This window comes from Lolium perenne, chromosome 4 (genome assembly GCF_019359855.2).
Source record: "Lolium perenne isolate Kyuss_39 chromosome 4, Kyuss_2.0, whole genome shotgun sequence".
In the NCBI taxonomy this organism is placed as follows: Eukaryota; Viridiplantae; Streptophyta; class Magnoliopsida; order Poales; family Poaceae; genus Lolium; species Lolium perenne.
Genome location: NC_067247.2, coordinates 248,159,426 through 248,181,976, shown reverse-complemented (window position 1 = coordinate 248,181,976; position 22,551 = coordinate 248,159,426).

Genomic DNA, 22,551 nt, shown 5'->3' with positions numbered 1-22,551 from the left:
GAGACGCCGCCGCCGCCAATCCCATCATGGGGGATTCTGGAGATCGCCTCCGGCACCCTGCCGGAGAGGGGAATCATCTCCCGGAGGACTCTTCACCGCCATGGTCGCCTCCGGAGTGATGAGTGAGTAGTTCACCCCTAGACTATGGGTCCATAGCAGTAGCTAGATGGTCGTCTTCTCCTTATGTGCTTCATTGTCGGATCTTGTGAGCTGCCTAACATGATCAAGATCATCTATCTGTAATTCCATATGTTATGTTTGTCGGGATCCGATGGATAGAGAATACTATGTTATGTTAATTATCAATCTATTACCTATGTGTTGTTTATGATCTTGCATGCTCTCCGTTATTAGTAGAGGCTCTGGCCAAGTTTTTACTCTTAACTCCAAGAGGGAGTATTTATGCTCGATAGTGGGTTCATGCCTCCGTGAATCTGGGGGAGTGACAGAAACCTCTAAGGTTATGGATGTACTGTTGCCACTAGGGATAAAACATTGATGCTATGTCCGAGGATGTAGTTATTGATTACATTACGCACCATACTTAATGCAATTGTCTGTTGTTTTGCAACTTAATACTGGAAGGGGTTCGGATGATAACCTGAAGGTGGACTTTTTAGGCATAGATGCATGCTGGATAGCGGTCTATGTACTTTGTCGTAATGCCCAATTAAATCTCATAATACTTATCATATCATGTATGTGCATTGTCATGCCCGCTCTATTTGTCAATTGCCCGACTGTAATTTGTTCACCCAACATGCTATTTATCTTATGGGAGAGACACCTCTAGTGAACTGTGGACCCCGGTCCTATTCTTTACATCGCATACAATCTACTGCAATTGTTCTTTACTGTTTTCTGCAAACAATCATCTTCCACACAATACGGTTAATCCTTTGTTACAGCAAGCCGGTGAGATTGACAACCTCACTGTTTCGTTGGGGCAAAGTACTTTGGTTGTGTTGTGCAGGTTCCACGTTGGCGCCGGAATCCCTGGTGTTGCGCCGCACTACATCCCGCCACCAACAACCTTCAACGTGCTTCTTGGCTCCTCTTGGTTCGATGAACCTTGGTTTCTTTCTGAGGGAAAACTTGCTACTGTGCGCATCATACCTTCCTCTTGGGGTTCCCAACGGACGTGTGTGTTTCACGCGCATCAGTACCGTATTGTTAAAGAATCAAGAAATGGTTAAGTCCTATTGCAAACTTTTTAGTAAACCTCACATTGCTAATTCAAAGAACAATGGTTTCAATTAGTACCTAGAATCATCTTGTCTCCGTGAAACGATGTTCAAATCCGTTTGAAAAGTAAGGAGCTGAAAAGTATGTTTTCAGAAATAAGCGAGGTATGAGATATATGCGATATCTAAGACCTTACTGCAAGATGATAGAATATAATCTAGTGAGACTACATAAACTCATAAATTTTATGGGAATGTACGAAGGTTGAAGACGCCCGGCGTCCCAATCCTCCAACTATTGGGGCACTAACGATATTCGCATATCCATGAAATGATCGTCCTTAGTATGCACCGTTGCTAAGACTCGTCGTTTCGAAGCATCTCGTGATGATCGGGTGTTATAGATTCTACGTGTGCATACAACGGGTGCAAGCCAGATTTGCACATGCGAATACTGAGGTTAAACTTTACGAGCCTAGCATGTACAGACATGGTCTCGGAAAGTCGTCATGATATGATGGATAAAAAATTATGAGTGAAATTGTTCATCACATTAAAAGGTTACTAATAGTGAAATCCGGAACACTTGTCATATGATGATCAACTTCAAAGTAAGAACCTCAAGGTTATTGGTATTTGACCAACAAACCTAGAAGTTATTGAAGGTGAAGTGTTTTCTGAGAATGAGGAAAGCTAAAAGAGAAACTACAAAAAAATATTTTGGCAGAAAGAAAGAAAAGACTAGAAAGTCTAGCTCAGGTGTATATAAACGATATAAATGTTATGAATGTATTCCTAGTTTGGTCACACAATGAAATTCTTGGGTATCTGTACCATATTGGTTGGTATGAAGTGTCATACAAAACAACGCAATACAAGAATACAATGGCCTAAGTGACTGACAAGGAATATGATAGGAATGCACGTCTGGAACAAAAATAAAGTGTTATTATGTTCGTCGTTGGCATTCTATCTAGCCCTTCAAATTTATAATAAAGAACTTCATAATTGTTGTTTTGTTCTGGTCAAATGAAAACAATGAGTTGTTCAAATTTTGACAGTATTCTATGTATGATGGATAAGTTATTATAAATCTTTATGGTGAAACACACATGCATAACACTGACGCTAAAATGCCATAAGGCAAATGATTTGAATTCCACTTATTTGTGGAACCTCCATTTAAGTCATGTTAGAAAGGAACGCATGAAGGAACTCCATGCAAATGGATTTTTGGAGTCATTTGATTTTTGAATCATTTGGCGCTTGCAAAACTCTTCTAAAGAGAATGACTGAAATACCGTTCATAGGCCAAGAGTTGAACGGGCAACTAACTTAGTGGAAACATACATGATGATATATGTGGTTCACTGGGCATAGTTGTGTGCGGGAGATTCTTCTACTTCATGAAAACTTCCAACAATGAATTGAGTATATATATGGATATATTTGATAAGGAAGAAGTTTGAAACATTTGAATGGATTCAAATAAATTTCAGCATGAAGTGGAAATCATCGTAATAGAAAAGTAAAATATCTATGATTGGATCATGGTGGAAATATTTGAATTACGAGTTTTAGCGAACATCTAAGAGAATTATGAAATTGTTCTACAACTCACGTTTCTTGGAGTATCATAGTGATGATGTAGTATCCGAGAGACGTATCCAAACCTTGTTGGATTAATGATGAGATAAAATGACGCCATTATATTTTTGTGGAATATGCTTTAGAGACTACCACTTTTACACTGAATAGAGCATCATCATGATCCGTTGAAATGACACCATACGAGTTATGGCATGGGTATAAACCCTAATAGTCATTTCTTAAATTTTTGGTATATGTAAATAAGTTTACAACCAAATTCGGATGAATGTCTTTGTTGGTTATCCCAGAGAATTGATTGGGAATTCTTTCCACTATGAAGTAAAAGACAAAAGTGTTTGTTAATGTTACTTGCTTATTTCCAAGAAATTGTTTTCTAGCGAAGTATTTGAGTGGGAGGACAATAGAACTTGATAAGGTTTATGAACCTGAGCATAATGATCAGAGTAGCGCAGTATCGGAAATTGGTTCCGGAAGCGGCCACGACGATCATGGCTCCCATGACTATAGAGTGTTTGCTGGCGTGTGGGAGTTAGAAATCCCTGGGGTGTAACAGTGCCAGTGGTAGCTCCTTGTGACGGTAAAGCACACGTCCGTTGGGAACCCCAAGAGGAAGGTATGATGAGCACAGCAGCAAGTTTTCCCTCAGTAAGAAACCAAGGTTTATCGAACCAGTAGGAGATGAAGGCCACGTGAAGGTTGTTGGTGGAGGAGTGTAGTGCGGCGCAACACCAGTGATTCCGGCGCCAACGTGGAACCTGCACAACACAATCAAACTACTTTGCCCCAACTTAACAGTGAGGTTTTCAATCTCACCAGCTTGCTGAAAACAAAGGATTAAACGTATGGTGTGGAGAATTATGTTTGCTTGCAGAAAACAAAAGAGAACAATGATTGCAGTAGGTTGTATTTCAGATGTAAAAGAATGGACCGGGGTCCACAGTTCACTAGTGGTGTCTCTCCAATAAGATAATAGCATGTTGGGTGAACAAATTACAGTTGGGCAATGGTTCAAAAAAAAATACAGTTGGGCAATTGACAAATAGAGAGGGCATAACAATGCACATACATATCATCATGACTACTATGAGATTTACTTAGGGCATTACGACAAAGAACATAGACCGCAATCCAACATGCATCTATGCCTAAAAAGTCCACCTTCAGGTTAGCATCCGCACCCCTTCCAGTATTAAGTTGCAAACAACAGACAATTCCATTAAGTACTGTGTGAAATGTAAACAATACAAATATCCTTAGACAAAGCATTGATGTTTTATCCCTAGTGGCAACAGCACATCCACAACCTTAGGGGTTGCTGTCACTCCCCCAGATTCAATGGAGACATGAACCCACTATCTAGCATAAATACTCCCTCTTGGAGTCACAAGTATCAACTTGGCCAGAGCCTCTACTAGCAACGGAGAGCATGCAAGAACATAAATAACATATATGATAGATCAATAATCAACTTGACATAGTATTCCATATTCATCGGATCCCAACAAACACAACATGTAGCATTACAAATAGATGATCTTGATCATGATAGGCAGCTCACAAGATCTAAACATGATAGCACAAGAGGAGAAGACAACCATCTAGCTACTGCTATGGACCCGTAGTCCAAGGATGAACTACTCACGCATCAGTCCGGAGGCGGGCATGGTGATGTAGAGCCCTCCGGTGATGATTCCCCTCTCCGGCAGGGTGCCGGAGGCGATCTTCTGAACCCCCCGAGGTAGGGTTGACGGCGGCGGCGTCTCTGGAACTTTTCTCGTATCGTGGCTCTCGGTACTAGAGTTTTCACGACGGAAGGAATAAATAGGCGAAGGGGCAGCATCGGGGGGCGCCCGAGGGGCCCACCCCATATGGCGGCGCGGCCAAGGGTGGGGCCGTGCCCCCCTATGGGGTGGCCGCCTCGTGGCCCCTCTTCGTCTCCTCTTCGGTGTTCTGGAAGACTCCGTGGAAAATAAGACCGTGGGCTTTCGTTTCGTCCAATTCCGAGAATATTCGTAAACTAACTTTTCTGAAATCAAAAACAGCAGAAAACAGGAACTGGCACTGCGGCATCTTGTTAATAGGTTAGTCTCGGAAAATGCATAAAAACATTATAAAGTATGAACAAAACATGTAGGTATTGTCATAAAACTAGCATGGAACATAAGAAATTATAGATACGTTGGAGACGTATCAAGCATCCCCAAGCTTAGTTCCTACTCGCCCTCGAGTAGGTAAACTATAAAAAGAATAATTTCTGAAGTGACATGCTACCAACATAATCTTGATCAATACTATTTTAAAGCATATGAGATGAATGAAGTGACTCAAAGCAATGGTATATAGTTTTGCTAACAAAAAGATAATGACTAAACAACTGAATCATATAGCAAAAATGTTTCATGAATAGTACTTTCAAGACAAGCATCAAAAAGTCTTGCATAAGAGTTAACTCATAAAGCAATAGATTCTTAATAAGAGGCTTTGAAGCAACACAAAGGAAGATTTAAGTTTCAGCAATTGCTTTCAACTTTCAACATGTATATCTCATGGATAATTGTCAACACAAAGTAATATAATAAGTGCAATAAGTAAACATATAGGAATCAATGCACAAGGTTGACACAAGTGTTTGCTTATAAGATAGAAAGAAGTAGGTAAACTGACTCAACATAAAGTAAAAGAAAGGCCCTTCGCAGAGGGAAGCAGGGATTACTCATGTGCTAGAGCTTTTTATTTTGAAAACATGGAAACAATTGTGTCAACGGTAGTAATAATTCGTATGGGTTATGCATAAAATTTCCTATAAGTTGCAAGCCTCATGCATCGAATACTAATAGTGTCCGCACCTTGTCCTAATTAGCTCGGATTTCCATGGATTATCATTGCATTACATATGTTTCAACCAAGTGTCACAAAGGGGTACCTCTATGCCACCTGTACAAAGGTCCAAGGAGATAAATCGCATTTGATTTCTCGATTTTGATAGATCTCACCTTGAGGACATCCATACCGGGACAACATAGAAAATAGATAATGGACTCCTCTTTTATGCTTTAAGCATTCAACAACAGATAATATTCTCATAAGAGATTTGAGGATTAATGTCCAAGCTGAAACTTCCACCATGATACATGGCTTTGGTTGGCGGCCCAACGTTCTTCTCTAACAATATGCATACTCAAACCATTTAACTCATGAGAAATCTCCCTTACTTCAGACAAGACGAACATGCATAGCAACTCACATGATATTCAACAAAGGTGTGACAGGTTGATGGCGTCCCCAGAAACATGGTTACCGCTCAACAAGCAACTTATAAGAACTAAGATACATAAGCGACATATTCATTACCACAATAGTTTTTAGGCTACTTTCCCATGAGCTATGTATTGCAAAGACAAGGAATGAATTTTTTTAAAGGTAGCACGCAAGCAATTTACTTTGGAATGGCAGAGAAATACCACATAGTAGGTAGTTATGGTGGACACAAATGGCATAGGTTTTGGCTCAAGGTTTTGGATGCACGAGAAGCATTCCCTCTCAGTACAAGGCTTTGGCTAGCAAGGTTGTTTAAAGCAAACACAAGTATAAACCGGTACAGCAAAACTTACACAAGAATATATTGCAAGCATTATAAGACTCTACACTGTCTTCCTTGTTGTTCAAACACTTTTACCAGAAAATATCTAGACCTTAGAGAGACCAATCATGCAATCCAAATTTGAACAAGCTCTACGGTAGTTCTCCACTAATAGATTTAAACTACATGATGCAAGAGCTTAAACATGATCTACTTGAGAGCTCAAAACAATTGCCAAGTATCAAATTATTCAAGACAATACACCAATTACCACATGAAGCATTTTTTGTTTCTAACCAAATAACAATAAGTGCTGCGGCTTTCAGCTTCCGCCATGAACATGAAAAATAAAACTAAGAACACAAGTGTTCAAATGAAAAAGTGGAGCGTGTCTCTCTCCCACACAAGGATTGCTAGGATCCGATTTTATTCAAACATAAACAAAAATAAAAGCAAACAGACGCTCCAAGTAAAGCACATAAGATGTGACGGAATTAAAATATAGTTTCACTAGAGGTGACCTGATAAGTTGTTGATGAAGAAGGGGATGCCTTGGGCATCCCCAAGCTTAGATGCTTGAGTCTTCTTGAAATATGCAGGGATGAACCACGGGGGCATCCCCAAGCTTAGACTTTTCACTCTTTTTGATCATATTATATCATCCTCCTCTCTTGATCCTTGAAAACTTCCTTCACACCAAACTCAAAACAATCTCATTAGAGGGTTAGTGCATAATCAAAAATTCACATGTTCAGCAAGGACACAATCATTCCTAACACTTCTTAACAATACCCAAGGCTACTGAAATTTAATGGAGCAAACAAATCCACTCAACACAGTAAAAGAGGCAATGCGAAATAAAAGGTAGAATCTGTCAAAACAGAACAGTCCGTAAAGACCAATTTTTTCGAGGCACTTAACTTGCTCAGATCAGAAAACTCAAAACTAATGAAAGTTGTGTACATATCTGAGGATCACGCATGAATTTCTTCAGAATTTTAATATTCTTATACAGAGAGATAAACGCAAATTCGTGACAGCTAAAAATCTGTTTCTGCGCAGAAATCCAAATCTAGTATCAACTTTCTATTAGAGACTTTACTTGGCACAACAATGCAAGAAAATAAAGATACAAAGGTATTGCTACAGTAGTAACAAGCACCTTGACTCAAACATAAAACAAAAATTTCAGGAATAAAATAATGGGTTGTCTCCCATAAGCGTTTTTCTTTAACGCCTTTCAGCTAGGCGCAGAAAGTGAAAATCAAGTAACATCAAGAGAAGAAGCATTAACATCATAATTTGTTCTAACAATAGAATTAAAAGGAATCTTCATTCTCTTTATAGGGAAGTGTTCCATATCTTTCTTAAGAGGCAATTGATACTTAATATTTCCTTCTTTCATATCAATAATAGCACCAACGGTTCGAAGAAAGGGTCTTCCCAAAACAATAGGACAAGATGCATTGCATTCAATATCAAAAACAAAAAAATCAACGGGGACAAGGTCATTGTTAACCGTAATATGAACATTATCAATTCTCCCCAAAGGTTTCTTTATAGAATTATCAGCAAGATTAATATCCAAATAACAGTATTCTAAAGGTGGCAAGTCAAGCATATCATAAAGTTTCTTAGGCATAACAGAAATACTTGCACCAAGATCACATAAAGCATTACAATCAAAATAATTGACCTTCATCTTAATGATGGGCTCCCAACCATCTTCCAACTTCCTAGGGATAGAAGCTTCAAGTTTTAATTTCTCTTCTCTAGCTTTAATGAGAGCATTTGTAATATGTTTTGTAAAGGCCAAGTTTATAGCACTAGCATTAGGAATTCTAGCAAGTTTTTGCAAGAACTTAATAACTTCAGAGATATGACAATTATCTAAATCAAAACCATTATGATCTACAGCAATGGGACCATTGCCCCAACACTTTGAAAAATTTCAGCACTTTTATCACAAACAGTTTCTGCAGTTTCAGGCAGTTTTGCACACTTTGTAGTAGAAGTAGAAACATTGTCAACACCAATTATTTTACCATTGGTAGTAGGAGGTTTAGCAACATGTGAAGCATCAACATTACTAGTGGTGGTAATAGTCCAAACTCTAGCTATATTATTCTCTTTAGCAAGTTTTTCTTCTCTTTCCAACCTAGCATGCAATTCAGCCATCATTCTAATATTGTCATTAACTCGAACTTGGATAGCATTTGATGTAGAAAGAATTTTGTTATCTTTATCTTCATTAGGCAGAACTTTCAGTTTCAAAAGATCAACATCAAGAGCAAGACTATCAACCTTAGAAGCAAGAACATCAATTTTACCAAACTTTTCCTCAACCGATTTGTTAAAAGAAGTTTGTGTACTAATAAATTCTTATGCATGACTTCAAGATCAGAGGGTACACTCCTACTATTGTTGTAAGAATTACCATAAGAATTACCATAACCATTACCACTATTAGAAGGATATGGCCTATAGTTGTTGTTACCAAAATTATTCCTATAAGCATTGTTGTTGAAATTATTATTTTTAATGAAATTCACATCAACATGCTCTTCTTGAGCAACCAATGAAGCTAAAGGAACATTATTAGGATCAACATGAGATTTACCATTAACAAGCATAGACATAATAACATCAATCTTATCACTCAGGGAAGAGGTTTCTTCAACAGAATTTACCTTCTTACCTTGAGGAGTCCTTTCAGTGTGCCATTCAGAGTAGTTGATCATCATATCATCAAGAAGCTTTGTTGCAGCACCCAAAGTGATGGACATAAAAGTACCTCCAGCAGCTGAATCCAATAGGTTCCTTGAAGAAACATTCAATTCTGCATAAAAGGTTTGGATGATCATCCAAGTAGTTAGTCCATGGGTAGGTGATGTCTACGTGTGCTTCTATTCTTGTAGACAGTGTTGGGCCTCCAAGAGCAGAGGTTTGTAGAACAGCAGCAAGTTTCTCTTAAGTGGATCACCCAAGGTTTATCGAACTCAGGGAGGAAGAGGTCAAAGATATCCCTCTCAAGTAACCCTGCAATCACGATACAAGAAGTCTCTTGTGTCCCCAACACACCTAATACACTTGTCAGATGTATAGGTGCACTAGTTCGGCGAAGAGATAGTGAAATACAAGTGGTATGAATAAATATGAGCAGTAGTAACGGCGCCAGAAAAGTGCTTGCTGGCGTGCAGTTGATGGTAGTAATATTGCAGGAAGTAAAGATGCAGTAAAACAGTAAACAAGCGATGATTGCAGTATTTGGAAACAAGGCCTAGGGATCATACTTTCACTAGTGGACACTCTCAACATTGATCACATAATAAATAAATTCTCTTCCTTTGTGCTACATATACTCTTGTTTGATAATGAACACCATTCGTTGTGTAGGGCTACAAGAGCACCTCAATGCCGGAGTTAACAAGCTCCACAAAATTCGGCATTCATATTTAAGTAACCTTAGAGCATAATAGATCTTTGCAATTTAAACCGAGTACTAACATAGCATACACACTGTCACCTTTACACTATGAAGGGGGAATAAATCACATCAATACTATCATAGTAATAATTAACTCCATAACCTACAAGAGATTATGATCATAACCTACGCCAAGTACTACATGATGCACACACTGTCACCATTACACCGTGAAGGAGGAATAGACTAATTTAATAACATCACAAGAGTAGCACATAGACTAATAGTGACACAATGCTCATCATATGGATCTCAATTATGCACGGCAATTCATGAGATCATTGTATTGGAGTACATGAGAGAGATATTAACCACATAGCTACCGGTACAGCCCTTAGCCTCAATGGAGAACTACTCCCTCCTCATGGGAGACAGCAGCGGTGATGAAGATGGCGGTGGTGTTGATGGAGAAGCCTTCCGGGGGCACTTCCCCGTCCCGGCGGCGTGCCGGAACAGAGACTCCTGTCCCCCAGATCTTGGCTTCGCGATGGCGGCGGCTCTGGAAGGTTTCTCGTACCGTGGTTTTTTCGTATCGAGGTTTTAGGTCGAGGAGGCTTAAATAGGCGAAGAGGCGGAGTCGGAGGGCTGACGAGGCGGTGACACAATAGGGGGGCGCGGCCCAGGCCCTGGCCGCGCCAGCCTATCATCTGGGCCCACAGGGCCCTCCTCTGGTGGCTCTCGGGTGTTCTGGAAGCTTCATGTGATTCTAAGATGCTGGGCGTTGATTTCGTCCAATTCCGAGAATATTTCCTTACTAGGATTTCTGAAACCAAAAACAGCAGAAAACAGGAACTGGCACTTCGGCATCTCGTCAATAGGTTAGTTCCGGAAAATGCATAATAATGACATAAAGTGTGAACAAAACATGTAGGTATTGTCATAAAAGTAGCATGGAACATAAGAAATTATAGATACGTTTGAGACGTATCAAGCATCCCCAAGCTTAGTTCCTACTCGCCCTCGAGTAGGTAAACGATAACAATGATAATTTCTTAAGTGACATGCTACCAACATAATCTTGATCAACATTATTGTAAAGCATATGAAGTGAATGCAGCGATTCAAAGCAATGATGAAGACAATGAGTAAACAACTGAATCATATAGCAAAGACTTTTCATGAATAATACTTTCAAGACAAGCATCAATAAGACTTGCATAAGAGTTACTCATAAAGCAATAGATTCAAAGTAGAAGGTATTGAAGCAACACAAAGGATGATTAAGTTTCAGCAATTGCTTTCAACTTGTAACATGTATATCTCATGGATAGTTGTCAACATAAAGCAATATAACGAGTGCAATAGGTAAACATGTAAGAATCAATGCACACAGTTGACACAAGTGTTTGCTTCTAAGATAGAAGGAATAGGTAAACTGACTCAACAATAAGTAAAAGAAAGGCCCTTCACAGAGGGAAACGGGGATTAAATCATGTGCTAGAGCTTTTTAAGTTTTGAAATCATATAGAGAGCATAAAAGTGAAGTTTTGAGAGGTGTTTGTTGTTGTCAACGAATGGTAATGGGTACTCTAACTACCTTATCAACCAGACTTTCAAGAGCGGCTCCCATGAAGGACGTTATCTCTACCAGCAAGGTAGATCATCCCTCTTCTCTTTTGTTTACACATGTATTTTAGTTTCATTATTTATAGATGACACTCCTCCCAACCTTTTGCTTACACAAGCCATGGCTAACCGAATCCTCGGGTGCCTTCCAACAATCACATACCATGAAGGAGTGTCTATTTGCAAAATTAAGTTGCTTACTGATAGATCAGGGCAAAGCATGTGAAGAGAATTATTAATGCAAGTTAATTAATTGGGGCTGGGAACCCCATTGCCAGCTCTTTTTGCAAAATTATTGGATAAGCGGATATGCCACTAGTCCATTGGTGAAAGTCTGTCAGAAGTAAATGACAAGGTCGAAAGATAAAACACCACATACTTCCTCATGAGCTATAAAACATTGACACAAATAAGAGATAATAGCTTTTGAATTGTTTAAAGGTAGCACATGAAGTATTTGCTTGGAATGGCAGAGAAATACCATGTAGTAGGTAGGTATGGTGGACACAAATGGCATAGTTTTTGGCTCAAGGATTTGGATGCACGAGAAGAATTCCTCTCAATACAAGGCTAGGCTAGCAAGGTTGTTTGAAGCAAACTCAAGTATAAAACGGTGCAGCAAGACTCACATATGAACATATTATAAGCATTATAAGACTTTACATTGTCTTCCTTGTTGTTCAAACGCCTTAACCAGAAAATATCTAGACTCTAGAGACCAATCATGCAAGCCAAATTTTAACAAGCTCTATGTAGTTCTTCATTAATGGGTACAAAGTACATGATGCAAGAGCTTAAACATGATCTATATGAGCACAACAATTGCCAAGTATCAAATTATTCAAGACATTATACCAATTACCACATGCAGCATTTTCTGTTTCCAACCATATAACAATGAACGAAGTAGTTAAACCTTCGCAATGAACATTAAGAATAAAGCTAAGAACATATGTGTTCATACGAAACAGCGGAGCGTGTCTCTCTCCCACACAAGCATGAATTTATTCAAACAAAACAAAAATAAAAACAAACAGACGCTCCAAGTAAAGCACATAAGATGTGACTGAATAAAAATATAGTTTCAATAGAAGAAACCTGATAAGTTGATGAAGAAGGGGATGCCTTGGGCATCCCCAAGCTTAGACGCTTGAGTCTTCTTGAAATATGCAGGGATGAACCACGGGGGCATCCCCAAGCTTAGACTTTTCACTCTTCTTGATCATATATCATCCTCCTCTCTTGATCCTTGAAAACTTCCTCCACACCAAACTCGAAACAAACTCATTAGAGGGTTAGTGCATAATTGAAAATTCATACATTCAGAGGTGACATAATCATTCTTAACACTTCTGGACATTGCACAAAGCTACTGAAAGTTAATGGAACAAATAAATCCATCAAACATAGCAAAACAGGCAATGCGAAATAAAAGGCAGAATCTGTCAAAACAGAACAGTCCGTAAAGACGAATTTTACATGGGCACTTAACTTGCTCAGATGAAAATGCTCAAATTGAATGAAAGTTGCGTACATATCTGAGGATCACGCACGTAAATTTGCAGATTTTTCTGAGTTACCTACAGAGAATTCTGCCCAGATTCGTGACAGCAAGAAATCTGTTTATGCGCAGTAATCCAAATCTAGTATTGACTTTACTATCAAAGACTTTACTTGGCACAACAATGCAATAAAATAAAGATAAGGAGAGGTTGCTACAGTAGTAACAACTTCCAAGACTCAAATATAAAACAAAAGTACTGTAGCAAAATAAAAACATGGGTTATCTCCCAAGAAGTGCTTTCTTTATAGCCATTAAGATGGGCTCAGTAATTTCAATGATGCACTTGCAAGAAATAGGAGTTGAAGCAAAAGAGAGCATCAAAAGCAAGTATGAAACAAATTTTAAGCCAAACATGCTTCCTATGCATAGGAATCTTGCAAATAAACAAGTTCATGAAGAGCAAAGTAACAAGCATAGGAAGATAAAACCAGTGTAACTTCAAAAATTTCAGCATATAGAGAGGTGTTTTAGTAACATGAAAACTTCTACAACCATATTTTCCTCTCTCATAATAATTTTCAGAGGCATCATGAACAAACTCAACAATATAAGTATCAAATAAAGCATTCTTATTCACATGCATAAAAATATCATTACTCTCCACATAAGCATAATCAATTTTATTAGTTGTAGTGGGAGCAAATTCAACAAAGTAGCTATCATTATTATTCTCATCATAAAATATAGGAGGCATAGTATCATCATAATAAACTTTATCCTCCATAGTAGGCGAAACCAAAAGACCACTATCATTATAATCATCATATATGGGAGGCATATCATAATCAACATAAACTTTCTCCTCAATACCCGGAGGGCTAAAGAGATTATTTTCGTCAAAACCGACCTCCCCAAGCTTAAATTCTTCCATAGCATTAGCAACAATGGTGTTCAAAGCATTCATACTAATAGCATTCCCATTAGCATGCATAAGTTCCATGGGTTTTTTAATTTTCTCTTCAAACACATCATGTCCTAATTCAAGATAAAGTTCATAAAGATCTCTCATTTTGTTGTTGTCTTCCATTAAGCCTTACTAGTGAAAATAAAAACAAGAGACAAAAAGATGCAATTGCAGGATCTAAAGGAAATAGCTTCGAGCACACACACAACGGCAACAGAAAAGTACTTAGTTACCTAGGACCGGAGTATGAGTGCCTTTTACCTTTCCTTCCCGGCAACGGCGCCAGAAAAGTGCTTGATGTCTACGTGTGCTTCTATTCTTGTAGACAGTGTTGGGCCTCCAAGAGCAGAGGTTTGTAGAACAGCAGCAAGTTTCCCTTAAGTGGATCACCCAAAGTTTATCGAACTCAGGGAGGAAGAGGTCAAAGATATCCCTCTCAAGCAACCCTGCAATCACGATACAAGAAGTCTCTTGTGTCCCCAACACACCTAATACACTTGTCAGATGTATAGGTGCACTAGTTCGGCGAAGAGATAGTGAAATACAAGTGGTATGAATGAATATGAGCAGTAGTAACGGCGCCAGAAAAGTGCTTGCTGGCGTGCAGTTGATGGTAGTAATATTGCAGGAAGTAAAGATGCAGTAAAACAGTAAACAAGCGATGATTGCAGTATTTGGAAACAAGGCCTAGGGATCATACTTTCACTAGTGGACACTCTCAACATTGATCACATAATAAATAAATTCTCTTCCTTTGTGCTACATATACTCTTGTTTGATAATGAACACCATTCGTTGTGTAGGGCTACAAGAGCACCTCAATGCCGGAGTTAACAAGCTCCACAACATTCGGCATTCATATTTAAGTAACCTTAGAGCATAATAGATCTTTGCAATTTAAACTGAGTACTAACATAGCATACACACTGTCACCTTTACACTATGAAGGGGGAATAAATCACATCAATACTATCATAGTAATAATTAACTCCATAACCTACAAGAGATTATGATCATAACCTACGCCAAGTACTACACGATGCACACACTGTCACCATTACACCGTGAAGGAGGAATAGACTACTTTAATAACATCACAAGAGTAGCACATAGACTAATAGTGATACAATGATCATCATATGGATCTCAATTATGCAAGGCAATTCATGAGATCATTGTATTGGAGTACATGAGAGAGAGATTAACCACATAGCTACCGGTACAACCCTTAGCCTCGATGGAGAACTACTCCCTCCTCATGGGAGACAGCAGCGGTGATGAAGATGGCGGTGGTGTCGATGGAAAAGCCTTCCGGGGGCACTTCCCCGTCCCGGCGGCGTGCCGGAACAGAGACTCATGTCCCACAGATCTTGGCTTCGCGATGGCGGCGGCTCTGGAAGGTTTCTCGTACCGTGGTTTTTTCGTATCGAGGTTTTAGGTCGAGGAGGCTTAAATAGGCGAAGAGGCGGAGTCGGAGGGCTGACGAGGCGGTGACACAATAGGGGGGCGCGGCCCAGGCCCTGGCCGCGCCAGCCTATCATCTGGGGCCCACAGGGCCCTCCTCTGGTGGCTCTCGGGTGTTCTGGAAGCTTCGTGTGATTCTAAGATGCTGGGCGTTGATTTCGTCCAATTCCGAGAATATTTCCTTACTAGGATTTCTGAAACCAAAAACAGCAGAAAACAGGAACTGGCACTTCGGCATCTCGTCAATAGGTTAGTTCCGGAAAATGCATAATAATGACATAAAGTGTGAACAAAACATGTAGGTATTGTCATAAAAGTAGCATGGAACATAAGAAATTATAGATACGTTTGAGACGTATCAGTAGGGCAATTCTTTACCAAAGATTTCATTCTCTCCCATGCTTGGGCAACATGTTCATTATCCAATTGCTTAAAATTCATAATGCTACTTCTCAAAGATATAATTTTAGCAGGAGGATAATATTTTCCAATAAAAGCATCTTTACATTTAGTCCATGAATCAATACTATTTTTAGGCAAAGATAACAACCAATCTTTAGCTCTTCCTCTTAAGGAGAAAGGAAACAATTTCAGTTTTATAATATTCCCATCTATATCCTTATACTTTTGCATTTCACAAAGTTCAACAAAATTATTAAGATGGGCAGCAGCATCATCAGTACTAACACCAGAAAATTGCTCTCTCATAACAAGATTTAGTAAAGCAGGTTTAATTTCATAGAATTCTGCTGTAGTAGCAGGTGGAGCAATAGGAGTGCATATGAAATCATTATTATTTGTGCTAGTGAAGTCACACAACTTAATGTTTTCAGGAGTATTCATTTTAACAGTAATAAAGCAAACCGAATTAAATAATGTAAAACAAGTAACTATTTTTTTTTGTTTTTAATATAAAGAAAGCAAACAAGACAGAAAATAAAATAAAGCAAGACAATAAACAAAGTAAAGATATTGGATGTGAGAGACTCCCCTTGCAGCGTGTCTTGATCTTCCCTGCAACGGCGCCAGAAAAGTAGCTGCTGGCGTGTGGGAGTTAGAAATTCCTGGGGTGTAACAGCGCCAGTGGTAGCTCCTTGTGACGGTAAAGCACACGTCCGTTGGGAACCCCAAGAGGAAGGTATGATGAGCACAACAGCAAGTTTTCCCTCAGTAAGAAACCAAGGTTTATCGAACTAGTAGGAGATGAAGGCCACGTGAAGGTTGTTGGTGGAGGAGTGTAGTGCGGCGCAACACCAGTGATTCCGGCGCCAACGTGGAACCTGCACAACACAATCAAACTACTTTGCCCCAACTTAACAGTGAGGTTGTCAATCTCATCGGCTTGCTAAAAACAAAGGATTAAACGTATGGTGTGGAGAATTATGTTTGCTTGCAGAAAACAAAAGAGAACAATGATTGCAGTAGGTTGTATTTCAGATGTAAAAGAATGGACCGGGGTCCATAGTTCACTAGTGGTGTCTCTCCAATAAGATAATAGCATGTTGTGTGAACAAATTACAGTTGGGAATTGAAAAATAGAGAGGGCATGACAATGCACATATATATCATGATGACTACTATGAGATTTACTTAGGGCATTATGACAAAGAACATAGACCGCCATCCAGCATGCATCTATGCCTAAAAAGTCCACCTTCAGGTTAGCATCCACACCCCTTCCAGTATTAACTTGCAAACAACAGACAATTGCATTAAGTACTCTGTGCGTAATGTAAAAAATACAAATATCCTTAGACAAAGCATTGATGTTTTATCCCTAGTGGCAACAACATATCCACAACCTTAGGGGTTGTTGTCACTCCCCCAGATTCAATGGAGACATGAACCCACTATCTAGCATAAATACTCCCTCTTGGAGTCACAAGTATCAACTTGACCAGAGCCTCTACTAGTAACTGAGAGCATGCAAGAACATAAATAACATATATGATAGATCAATAATCAACTTGACATAGTATTCCATATTCATCGGATCCCAACAAACACAACATGTAGCATTAAAAATTGATGATCTTGATCATGATAGGCAGCTCACAAGATCTAAACATGATAGCACAAGAGGAGAAGACAACCATCTAGCTACTGCTATGGACCCGTAGTCCAAGGATGAACTCTCACGCATCAGTCCGGAGGCGGGCATGGTGATGTAGAGCACTCCGGTGATGATTCCCCTCTCCGGCAGGGTGCCGGAGGCGATCTTCTGAACCCCCCGAGGTAGGGTTGACGGCGGCGGCGTCTCTGGAACTTTTCTCGTATCGTGGCTCTCGGTACTAGGGTTTCGCGACGGAAGGAATAAATAGGCGAAGGGGCAGCGTCGGGGGGCGCCCGAGGGGCCCACCCCATATGGCGGCGCGACCAAGGGTGGGGCCGCGCCCCCCTATGGGGTGGCCGCCTCGTGGCCCCTCTTCGTCTCCTCTTCGGTGTTCTGGAAGACTCCGTGGAAAATAAGACCGTGGGCTTTCGTTTCGTCCAATTCCGAGAATATTCGTAAACTAACTTTTCTGAAATCAAAAACAGCAGAAAACAGGAACTGGCACTGCGGCATCTTGTTAATAGGTTAGTCTCGGAAAATGCATAAAAATATTATAAAGTATGAACAAAACATGTAGGTATTGTCATAAAACTAGCATGGAACATAAGAAATTATAGATACGTTGGACACGTATCAGTGTTTTAGCCATGGAGATCGAAGTACCTATTGAACCTTGTAGGTATGGTTTACTTTGTGATCAAATAAATGATTTGTGAACAAATGATTGATTTTGAACAATGATAAACCAACTATATACAAAGAAGTTATGATGGGCCCTGACTCTGTTAAAATGGCTATGCGCTGCGAAATCCAAGATAGATGAATACTTTTTGAAAGTAAATAGATCTATAAAATTGATGGACTTGGATGGAATATCCTTGAAGAAGCACGACTTTTCGAAAAGTTGTTTACGACAAAGTTCAAAGAGTTGACTACGATAAGATTAGATCTTCCGTAGGAATGCTTATAGTCTATGTGGATTATTCTAGTAATCACTACATATTTCTTTTATGAGATATGCTAGTAGGATGGTAAAATACATTACTTAACAGAAGTATGTATTAAAGGTGTATACAAGATACAACCAAGAGTATTGCTGGTCCGTGGAATACTAGATAGGTATACAAACTTCAATTGGATGAAGTGAGTATCGCGGAGTTGGAATCTTCACCGGATGAAATAATCAAAGAGTTTTGATTTCATCAGGAACGATGAAGATGCTTGCATTTGCAAGAAATTTAGTGGGAGCGCTGAGACAAATTTATAATACTTTATGTAGATGACATATAGTTGGTTATAAATGATGTAATTATATACTTGATTAAAAAGGTTTCATTGAAAAATAACTTCAATGAAAGGATATGGACTGAAACATATTTAGTGTCAAGATCTATGAAGATAGATTAAAATACATAATAAGTTTAAGTCAAAGTACATAGAATGAATATTGAAGTAGTTCAATATAAAAATATTAAGAAGGTGTTCTTTTCCATGTGAAGGTTTAACAAGACTTGAGTGTATTTGACACTCAATGAGTAAAAACACATGAGTGATTTTAGATCACGATTAATATGTACAAAATCAGATATCCTGTGCTCTAAAGTGTTATGAGCATGTACCAGAATGATTCATGTGATGATCATTGGAAGACAGTGAGAATATCCTTGGGTACTTTAGAAGAACCAAAGATATATATAGTTTTGTATGGAGTAATGACAAACAAATCACTGTAAGGTGTTGCACCGATATTAGTTTGGTCACATATAAAAATGAATTTCAAATCTCAATTAGGCTAAGTGTTGTTTAAAAGGTAGCACAATGCTAGATTTAGAAGAGTTCTAAATATTGTGACGGATTCTACAAACGAAGGCAGAGTATGTCATTGTTTTGACAATGACTGAGGATGTTAAGTCGAAAAGTTCTTTGAGAACTTGGTGTAGTTCCGATAGTGTCAGAACTTTGAAGCTATATTGTGTGTGACAATATTAGTGACATATTTCAGACCGCGGAATTAAGGTTCCACCAGAAGACCGAACATATACGATTAATGCCGACTCACTTGGAAAATGAGTGATGCGTTAAGACGCAAATGAATTGCAAAATACATACGTTTCTGAGCATGTCAGATCTGTTGACTAAAACCTCTTCCATGAGCAAAACATGATAAAGCACCAGAAGGCCAAGGTGTTATATCTTTACAAATGTAAACTAGATTATTGACTCTAGTGCAAGTGGGAGACTGTTGGAGATATGCCCAAGAGGCAATAATAAAATGGTTATTATAATATATCTTTGTGTTTATGATAAATGTTTGCATACCATGCTAGAATTGTATTAACCGAAACATTGATACATGTGTGTTATGTAAACAACAAGGAGTCCCTAGTAAGCCTCTTGTATAACTAGCTTGTTGATTAATAGATGACCATAGTTTCGTGATCATGAACATTGGATGTTATTAATAACAAGGTTATGTCATTAGGTGAATGATATAATGGACACACACCCAAATAAGCGTAGCATAAGATCACGTCATTAAGTTCAGTTTGCTATTCGCTTTTGATACATAGTTACCTAGTCCTTCGACCATGAGATCATGTAAATCACTTATACTGGAAGGGTACTTTGATTACATCAAACGCCACTGCGTAAATGGGTGGTTATAAAGGTGGGATTAAGTATTCGGAAAGTATGAGTTGAGGCATATGGATCAAGAGTGGGATTTTTCCTTCCCGATGACGGATAGATATACTCTGGGCCCTCTCGGTGGAATGTCGTCTGATTAGCTTGCAAGCATATGAATGGTTCATAATAGATGACATACCACAGTACGAGTAAAGAGTACTTGTCGGAGACGAGGTTGAACAAGGTATCGTGATACCGATGATCGAACCTCGGACAAGTAAAGTATCGCGTGACAAAGGGAATCGGTATCGTATGTAAATGGTTCAATCGATCACTAAGTTATCGTTGAATATGTGGGAGCCATTATGGATCTCCAGATCCCGCTATTGGTTATTGGTCGGAGAAGAGTCTCAACCATGTCTACATAGTTCACGAACCGTAGGGTGACACACTTAAGGTTTGATGTCGTTTTAAGTAGATATGGAATATGGAATGGAGTTAGAATGTTTGTTCGGAGTCTCGGATGGGATCCAGGACATCACGAGGAGGTCTGGAATGGTCCGGAGAATAAGATTCATATATGGGAAGTCATTTTCCAAGTTTGGAAATGATCTGGTGCATTTATGGAAGGCGCTAGAATGTTCTAGAACCTTCCGGATGAAATCACCATGGAAGGTTGAGTCCCGGTTGGACTCCACCAAACCCAACCAGCCAACCAAGTGGGAGGGTGAACACCTCCTTGGCCGGCCAAAGAAAGGGGGAAGGGGAGAGTCTCTGTCCCTCTAGGTTTCGTCCATAAGGCAGTTTTTGAATTGGGGTCTTATTCGAAGACTTTGGGCAAACCCTTGGGGTTCCACCTATATAATGAGGAGGAGAGGGAGGGGGAGCCCTAGACTTGGCCAGACCACATAGGGCTCCCATGGCCGGCGCCCTAGCCCCCTCTCTCTCCCAAACCCTAGCACACCTTCTTCCTCATACACCTCCCACATCGCTTAGGCGAAGCCCTGCCGGAGTTCTCCACCACCACCGCCACCACGCCGTCGTGCTGTCGGGATTTCGAGGAGGAGCTACTACTTCTGATGCCCGCTGGAACGGGGAGAAGGACGTCGTCATCAACACCGAACATGTGACCGAGTACGGAGGTGCTGCCCGACTGTGGCACCGTCAAGATCTTCTATGCGCTTTCGATAGCGGTAAGTGATCAACTACAGCAACAACGAGATCTAATCTCGTAGGCTTTGGAAATCTTCGAGGGTTAGTCTCATGATCTTCTCGTTGCTACCATCTTCTAGATTGGATCTTGGCTTGTTATTCGTTCTTGCGGTAGGAAATTTTTTGTTTTCTATGCTACGAATCCCATCAGTGGGCATATAAATATGTTGGTGCTCATATTCCAAAATTTATCCCGGATGCAGAATTGACATTCCATATATTATACTTGGTTCCATCCAGTATATCAAATCAACCATGCAAATGCAACCAGGTGTATTTTTCCAAGCTACCAATTCATCTTATATATTCACCTGGGACAACATTCTAATTCTGTATGAGGTGATCCAAGGCATGAAAAGAAATTGGGCAAAAGGTGATGGGTTCGTTGCGTGGAAAACAAAAAATTTCTACCGTGAACATGAACAAAAACTAAGATCCAATCTAGGAAGAAGCAAGATCTAATCTACCAAGATCGAAGCAACAAGAAGATCATGAGACTAACCCTCGAAGATTCCAAAGCCTACGAGATTAGATCTCGTTGTTGATGTAGTCGATCGTCCGTGCTGCAATCCGGCAACACTTCCGTACTCGGTCGTGCGTACGGTGTCGATGAAGCTCGTCCTCTCCCCGTTCTAGCGGGCAGCGGAGGTGTGGTAGATCTCCACGGAATCCTAGCAGCACGACAGCGTGGTGGTGGTGGTGGAGGAGAAGAACTGCAGGGCTTCGCTAAGTCGGAGCTGTTGTATGGAGGAGAGGGGGGCGGCCAGGGTTTGGTGTGTGGGGTGGTTTGGCCGACCACCGCCTCCCCTCTTTATATAAGGGGAGGGGTCAGCCTAGGGTTCCCCCTTGGCCCCACCTCTCCCTTGGCCGGCGCATGGGGGGAGGATATCTCCCCCCCCCCCCCCCCCCAAGCCTATCCCCTTAGCTCTTCATTTAAACCCTTTAAATTAGGAGATAGATCTTATCTCTAGATTAAACTATTTAAATTAGAGATAGATCTTATCTCTAGGGGTGGGCCGGCCTGGGCCAACATGTCATAGTGGGCAGGACCCACCATGCCATGTGGCACCTATGTGGCCACTTCCGGGGTGACCCTCTAGAACCTTCTAGAAGCTCCGGTCAAAACACCGGAACTTTTCCTGAACCCCGGAAAGTGACTTCCCATATATGAATCTTATTCTCCGGACCATTCCGGACCTCCTCGTGATGTCCTGGATCCCATCCGAGACTCCGAACAAACTTCATCTCCATCTCATATTCCAAATCTACTTATGCAACATTGAATCTTAAGCGCGTCACCC